Raw genomic sequence first — 8747 nt, forward strand, 5'->3', positions numbered from 1 at the left:
TCTTGCCTTTCTTGATCATCCACCTTTCTTTCCTCTTGATTTCTTGATTTTTTGATTTCATGATTTCATGATTTCTTGATTTCTTGATTTCTTAATCTCACCATATCACCTTGATTCCCCTTCGTCCTCCCCTTCGCCCTCCCATCGCCCTCATCTTTCTTGATTTCTTGACTCCCACCCTCTATGCCATAACCGATTTCTTGGTTTTCTGTCCCACCCACACGACTATTCCCACGATACTTGGTTCGTTGTCTTGCCCGCCCACACAGCTGCGCCGTGCGCCAGCCAAGCGCTTGCCTTGTGCGCCCACTGCTCCGACTCTTGCTACACGCCAATCGTGGACTCAGCTCTCTACTGATAGTTACGACCGCACCGTCCACACCCGGTTTTGTCCTCGTCAACGACACTTGCCCGCACGATCCGACACTAAGCATCCGCTCGACGACTTGGACGCCTTGGACTAAGCGATACAAAGGTCAGTCTCGTCTCACCTCCATAAACTCCAGTATTATTACCTTTGACAGTCTCGTCTTCCCCTATCGCGTCCGCTACCGCGATATTCTCGAACATCATCGGATAGGACTAGCCACCTTGTCGAGCGTAGGGATTCTTGTGGTAGACGGACTGTCATCCGACTTGGACGCCGAACGCTCTAGGGCTGTTAGATGCCCCTCACTTAGTAGACGTCTAGTAGGTCCAGCGGGTCATTGGGAGTTTGATCTTAGGATCACTCCTCTCTCGTTGATCGGTACGGCCGACGTCGCTATCCGTCAAGTCCTTATCTGCTCATTCGTATTTTCTTATCATTCGGCTTACATCCCATACATTCGCATCATAATCCTGTGGCGTGAAACGCGCCGATCGATCCCGGCCGTCGTCGTTTCACATCAGTAATGACTACAACCATAAAATGACAACTCAAAACATTGATAAAACAACTCTAAAAAGCTAAAACAGAGGATAAGCAGCCTGATACACCTAAGCATAGATATTATGTAGAGTCTAGGCATGTAAAAGATGTGAGGATATATTTGTATGGCTCAAGAAGATCTTGATGGGATAAAACATAATATATGCAACTCTGACAAGTTAGAACAGAGATATTATGTAGATCGTGGCGAAATAAGAATCTATTTGAGGATTCAGTCATATATGAATCTGTTAGTGAATCTTGTAAGAGAAAATCTTTTAGAGGGTCCTGTGAAAGAAAGTCCTGTCATAGGGTCCTGTTAGAGAAAATCTGTTAGAGGATTTTGAGGGGCTCTAGGTATTTTTGCTACAAATCCCATTCGTTCTAGAATAATCTCCTTGTAGGATCACCCGTTGCCAATGGGCCCTAGAAAAGGGGCTTTTGGGCTACATCTCTAAACTTAGAGTGTGTTGACGAGATAAATATTTTGTCAAAACACTTTAGTGGTGATTAGTGTGGGAAAAGATAATCAAACATCAATGGTGAGTAAATTGGCACCAATATTCTGTAGCAATCTCATTATGAAAGAAGAGGTATTCCACAATCTCAACCTGAGGAGATACGGGCCAATAATGGTTGTGCGAACAATGGAATGACCAATACGGGTCACTTGATCATCAATAGGTAGGCCACGATGCATAAATTTCTAAAGGAAGAAAGAGATGCGGGTGATAATTACTGGGTGCCAAATGCATGGACCCCAAGTCTACGTAGGGAATCTCTCTCTAAAGTTGTTCCAAAGAAACGGCAAGAGAAATTTCCATCAAGTGTGAGTGTCTAGGAAGTGTTGTATGAGAAGGTCCCTAATGGCCATAGCCGTTGGTAAGAAGTTTATCGGAAGTCCATGTTGCTCCAATAGGAGTATCATGTTCCCGTTAGCAACTAGGCCATAGTCAACAGGATTCAGCTATGTAGAAAAGTAGGGTAGTGAGCTAAGGGAGTATTTTTAAGCCACGTATCATACCAGACACTATATGTGCCTTGGTCGATGAGCCAATGGGTCACCATGGATATCTCTAGCTAGGGATGTTGCCATGTACACGATCGTTTGGGGCCTTTTGGTAAGCCCAGTTTCCGTACTTAGCCGATATAAAGTGCCCGAAGGGCGAGCTCATGGTACGCCACACAAGCTTCCTCTAAAGAATGTCTTGGATGTCTTCAGGGTGTTTAATCCCCAGATTCCTCATCCATTGATCGACATGCTTTTGGCCAAGAGACCCAATGATAGTGGTGGCCTCCTTCTAAGTGACCTGACCATAGGAAGTGCGCACACATGCACTATATGGATTGAAGACCAGTGAGAGATACAAAGTGTACCACTAGGATATGAAGTAGAATGCAAAGGAGGACGTGACATATGAATTGAATGTGCCCTCTGGGGATAGAATACAAAATTTCCATCCTTCGAGTTTCTTTCTCAACTTGGCCAACAAAAACATCATAATAATGATGTTGTGCGTTACCAAAAAATATGGGACATCAACGAAAGTCTAAAGGTAAGCATTCTTATGAGTATGGTGTTAATGATGGATGATCTCTAAGCATTCTATGGTTTTAGATGGTCTTACCATAAAATTATTTTTCAAGGCATTGACGAGATGGCCATAGGCCCTCTCATATGTAGTACGTACACTCATAAGCCCCTTAATAGATTTTTAGATCCATTAACAAAAAGTATTGCATCATCTGTGAATAGAGAATGTGAGATGATCGGACAAAACCCCTTTTTGAAATATATAGTTGAATGAGACCTTGGGCAATTGCTCGTGGGAATGATCGGCTGAAGAGCTCTTCCATCAATTTGAAAAGGATGGGTGAGATATTGAGAAACGCGTAACAATGAAGAAACAAGTGGAGTTGCCATCCATAAATAGTGAGAAATTATTCTCTCTAACACAAGCATCAACGAGATTGATGAACACATTAGTGAAACCAAAGCGTCGCAACACTCTTGAAGGGAAAGTCTATACAACTCTATGAAAGGCATTCTCCATATCGAGTTTGATGATGACATTTGAACACTGAATATGAGTCTGGTGACTGTGATAACTCGTGAACTAGCATGATATTATCATAGATCTGTTGGCCCTTGACAAAACCACACTGCTCACGAGAGATGAGTCAATCAAGGAAGGTCCCAAGTTAGTTCATAATGATTTTATATATGACCTTGTAGCATTACAAAGACTGATGGGTCAAAATTCTTTAAAAGAAACAAGATAATCCACTTTTGGGATGAGCACAAGAAAAGTGGATTCTAGCTTTTAGGAAAGGCTTTGTGTAAGAAGATCTCCTTGATAGACTACATAATTCAGCTGAAAATCCATCACGCCCTTGGGCCTTATTCCTACTTATTGACAAGTCCACCTCCTTGATTTGTGCGTGCGTAGGAAGGGTCCTGAGTATGGAGATTTCACGGTCACTCACCAGGTGTTGGATGGAAGAGAGGTAAGAAGGAAACAAAAGTATGTAACGTTAGCTATCGCCAATTGTTCTCAATCTTGATTATACATCCCTAGTAGGGTAGTATAGTCAGGTTGAGATCTATGTCAAATTGATGCATGAAAGAAGTCTGTATTTCTATCAACCTCTCTAAGCCATTGGACGGGTGATTTCTGGACATAGTAAATCTCATAACATAGAATGGCCTCATCAATCTGTGCATTAATCATAATCTTCCACTCCCATGCTGCATTGTCCCAAGCTCCTTAAAGTTGGTGCTCAATTGCTGCGAGCTTCGTCTTTACCATCTCAACTTGTATGTGCACATCCCTGAAGACATTTATATTCCACCATTTTTCAGGTGGAGTTTGAGATTCCTCATTCGATAACTGAAATTCTCCACAGGTGATGTAGAAATATCTCCATGCCAATGGTGTCACACAAAGCTGAGAAAAGCCTTATGTAGGAGTCGCATGGGCTGGAACCGGATAGGAAGTCTAGAGACTCTAGCACTGATGTCTAGAAGGAGGAAGATGGGTGAGTGATTAAAATAATATCGATGTATAAACAAACGATAATAGAGCATTGGTTAGGGAAATCATGTTGGTAAAACAATGATCAAATAGATCATCGAACATCTGCTTGGCGATCATTGCACCATGCCCAAATCTCATCCATAGTAGGTGGCTCAACAAGTGATGTTTAGTGTATGAAGTCATTGAACGCCTGCATGGATCTTGACCTAAGGGATCATTTTCACTAATTGCACACATGCAGTTGAAATCCCCGACTATAAACAAAAGGAAGATCAACAAGCCGAGGGTAGTCCTGAATATGTTGTCTGAGTTTCCTCCATAGGGCCTCACCCACTAGGTCTCGATGTGACGCAGACTACGGCGAGCGTGTAAGGCTGTGAACATAACATATTGTGTCCCTTTAGTAAGTAACTCCAACAAATAATCTCTTGTCCATCATAACTAGAGCCTATTTGAGGAGTGACAATAGGCATGATCCATTCCGATTTTCCTCAAGATGAAATCTAAATATGAGGATATCCAGTAAAGGAAAAATTTATGGAATATAAGATTCTTTTAATTAAAATAATAATTTCATATTGAGCTTAGTGAAATAGTTATGTGATAAAATTTTCAGTGAAAGAAATAAAAATGATGTCAATGTGAAATTCCATAAACCCAAATTATATCTCTCCTTAGTTCCTCATCTCATTACTATAGAAAAAAAGCAGAAAGCCTATTATTTATATGTATACTTACCCTAATCTTGCACCCATAACTAGATAGTATCATAGAAAAAAGGTAAGATTTCCACAATACAATTTGATGTTAATGGAAAAATGAGTTTAACTTACACTGCTTGGAAATATAGATGAGATATGATTGTTAATCTTACCATAGGTAAATGTAATTAGTAGAGAATGTGGGAGACAACTGCTCAGATCCTTCAAATTTTATAATTTAAATGTAAAAACCATCATATATGCTCAAAAGAAGGAAATAAAATGAATTAACATACTTTATATGACATACCCGTGGCCTTGCCAATGAAATAGAACATAATTACACGGTGTAATTACTTTTTTGGGAATCATGGCTTTGATTGATTTTATCAAAGAACAAATGTGCATCAGAATACTGAATTGAAAATGGATCTCAAAAAAAAAAACATAGGTAAAACTGTAAACATCACCTTTCTGCAGATTGAATTCATGATTTCGTAGTACCTTGCATATCTTAAAGTCGTCAAGATGGTCTACCTCTACATATATCCAATGAAATAGAACTTAAAGACAACGTGTTAGAGACGGTGACAGTAGAGACAATGACGAAGAAGGTGGAACGACAAAGATGATGAAGTTGAAGATGGTTAATTGGAAACCCCTTTTTGGCAATATGACTATGGCTACAGGCAACAAAGGACGGGAAGCTCCCCTCTTAGCAACGGCGATAGCTACCTGCGGCAGCAACTTAGAGGCAATGATGAGATAAGATTATCGACACTAGCTACAGGCGGGTGTTAGTGGGGTCCTTGAATTGCTACATGCAAGAGGAGGGAGGAGAGCTAGGCACGGTGGCAGCAGTAGCAACGACGACCCACAAAGGATTCTCAGGGTGAAAATGAAGATTTCTCTATTCCAATTTCTCCAATGTTACATCTAGGGTGGGGGCTTGCGTAGCCTTTTCTGTTGTGACTTGTTTTGTAACTCAACAACCCAAAATATTCAAAAAAGGTCTGTACATTCTCTCATATGCTGTGATGCCAACCATTACAGTAAGGGATGGTCCTTTGGTGCGACCGGTGCGATTTTTAGGCCGATGTGCGGTCCAGTTCAAACTTTCAGTCCGCACATCGGACAGTGTAATATTAAATTGCACCGCACATCGGCCAAGGTCTTGTGTGGTGCGATTGTGCGGTTTTGGTCTGATTTTTTCTGTCGTTCCTCGTTCTCTTGTCTCTCTCTCGCTCCTCTCTCTCCTCGCGGTCTTTTCTCTCATTCCTTGCTCTCCTCCCTCTCGCTCTCGTTCCTCTCTCTCCCCCTTTCTCTCGTGCGCTCTTCTCTCTCTGTCATTCCTCTCTCTCCCTCTTTCTCTCTCATGCTCTTCTCTCTCTCATTGCTCACTCTATCGCTCTTCTCTTTCTCTTTGGTGCTCTTCTCTCTCTCTCTCTCATTCCTCTCTCTATCACTCTTCTTTTTCTCTCTGGTGCTCTTCTCTCGCTCTCCCGTTCCTCTCTCTCTCACTCTTTTCTCTCTCATTACTCACTCCATCGCTCTTCTCTTTCTCTTGCACTCTGCCTCTCTGGGCCTCTGGCATTCTTCTCTTGCTCTCTCGTTCCTCTCTCTCCCTCTTTCTCTGATTCTCTCTCGAGCTCTTCTCTCTCTCTTGTTCCTCTCTGTTTCTATTATTTAAGATAGTCGGACCACACTCTTCTCTCTCGGGATCTTCTCTCTCTCTCGTTCCTCTCTGTTTCTATCATTTAAGGTAGTCGGACCACACTCCTCTCTCTCGCGCTCTTCTCTCTCTTTCTCTTTCTCTCTCTCTCTCTAGGTTGTTCCTCTCTCTTCCTCTCTCTCTCTGGGTCATTCCTCTCTCTTCCTTTCTCTCTCTCTCTCTCTCTCTCTCTCTCTCTCTCTCTCTCTCTATCTTTTATCCCTTTCTCGCGCTCAACTCTCTCATCCTCTTTCTCGCTCTCTCTCACTCTTGTCTCTCTCCTTATTTCTCTCTGTCTATCTTCTCTCTCTTGCTCACTATTCTCTCTCCTGCCCATTCTTCCCTCCCTCTCTTGAGTACGCAGCTACAATAGTATCCTGGAAGGGCTCTGCCATTTGATCCATGTACCAGTCAAAGTTAATCTAATGGTCTTTTTCTCGCACACGGATGTTATGGACTCTAGAAATAAACAGTTTGAAAAAATGAATGTTGAGTATCCATCGATTCTCTCTCCAGCTTGGTCCTCTATTGTTCTCTCATTCTTCCCTCCCCCTGATCTTTTGTCCGATTTTGTGCGATGTGCGGTCTGATTTCGTCGCATAAATTCGGACCGTACATCGTTCTGTGCTTTTGTGAGATCGAAAAAATTGCGCGCCCGACAAAAAAATTGGACCGGACCACACGACCTTCCCTAATTACAGTAACTGTCATCTTCACCATTCATTCGCCATTCATTCCCCATTAATATTAATAATGAATATTAGAAGAGATGTGGAATGTGAAATTGGCTTGCATGCCACATATGTTTCCAACATATATGAAGTCTAACATTTCATTGATATGATAATTAAAATATTTTAATCCATAACTATATTGGATTGCATGCATGTTCTTGATTATTAATTATAAATTCATGAATTTTAAAGTAAAGTAGGTAAGGGTTCACATTTTCCTTTTTTATCAACCATTATTTTATTTTTCGAATTCAGAAAATTATTAGCTAACAATTTTTTATGTGTTATTCAGTCCAGGGACTTTTTTAGTTGATAATGCACCAAACCTTATACAGTTAAAATTCAAAATAATGATTCATTTGAACTAGTGTAAATTCTCAGGGTCAATTATTTTAATATGGAACAATTATTTTTATTTTTATTCATCCATTAGGATTTAATTTTTCATGATTAGGAATGAAAGACACATGCATTCAATATATTGGAATAAATATAAATAGGCTGGATGAGGAAAAAGAATACTGGAGAAGCCCAACATGTTATAATGATATATTTCCTTACTACTAAGAAAGGGAGATGCCTTGCATTCTGTTGTGGGGAATGACGAGATAGTTAACCAGACATAAGTGGTGCATGACAAACATATAGCTGAAGTCTAAGAAAAGTGTATGGGGAGTTTGAAGTAGTTATGACAGTTTAAGTATCCACATTAACTTACATTTGTCTTTATGTATTGGTTCCATATGGGACTTAACTCTATAAAAATTGTTTTTGATGTTTTAGGGGCACAAGTAAGCCCCTTCTTTGATTTAACCATTATCTACCATAGAATTTGGCCTTCAGGTGAATTTGGCAGGTTCTATGAGGAATGAATAAGATAGGAGGTTTGAGGGCTTATAGAGGGCTGTGAGAATGAAATTTATGATGCATAGCGAGAATGGTAAAGTGAAGTTTTATGGTCCCCTCTTAATAACTTCAAATTAGGTCAATTAAAGTGTGCTTATATATATATTATTTTCCACTTATTTTTATGTTTGAGTTGCATTATTCACCATTTAAGGTTTCTTTTTTTTATGTATTTTATTAATTTATGAAACGAACAACACTTGACTAATGGATATTATGTGGCCATCAAGCCAATCACACCACCATATTTTATTCAAGTTCATTGAAAGAAACATTTATTCATTATTACTCTTTTGTGAAGTTTATAATGAACTCCATGAATACATGAAATGACCAAACAAATTATGATGAGATCATAATATACTGATCACTTGTCTTTAAACACATATTTCAAAAAACCCATATTTGATGGATAGTAGAGATGGACATCAAATAATATGGATAGGGTAGGAGGTTTGAGGGACTCCTAAGCTGTTGTTGAATCATAGTCGTCCATCCACGAGAAGTCCTTGGCGCCTTAGATCAACAAATAACTTATACAACCATGCCATGAATCATCCTGATTGACATTCATGTATAATATCATTCAGGGATTCATGCAGATTAATTTAGCGAACTCTTCCTCCAAAGAGCACCCACCATCTGTCCTTGTCTCCACACTAACGACCACAAGATCAGCCATACTTCTTGTGTAATTATGATCATATAGTGTTATTCTATTCGGAGAATTTTTTGTCCATCTTGACT

The sequence above is a fragment of the Wolffia australiana genome, chromosome 4 (genome assembly GCF_029677425.1).
Source record: "Wolffia australiana isolate 7733 chromosome 4, ASM2967742v1".
NCBI lineage: Eukaryota > Viridiplantae > Streptophyta > Magnoliopsida > Alismatales > Araceae > Wolffia > Wolffia australiana.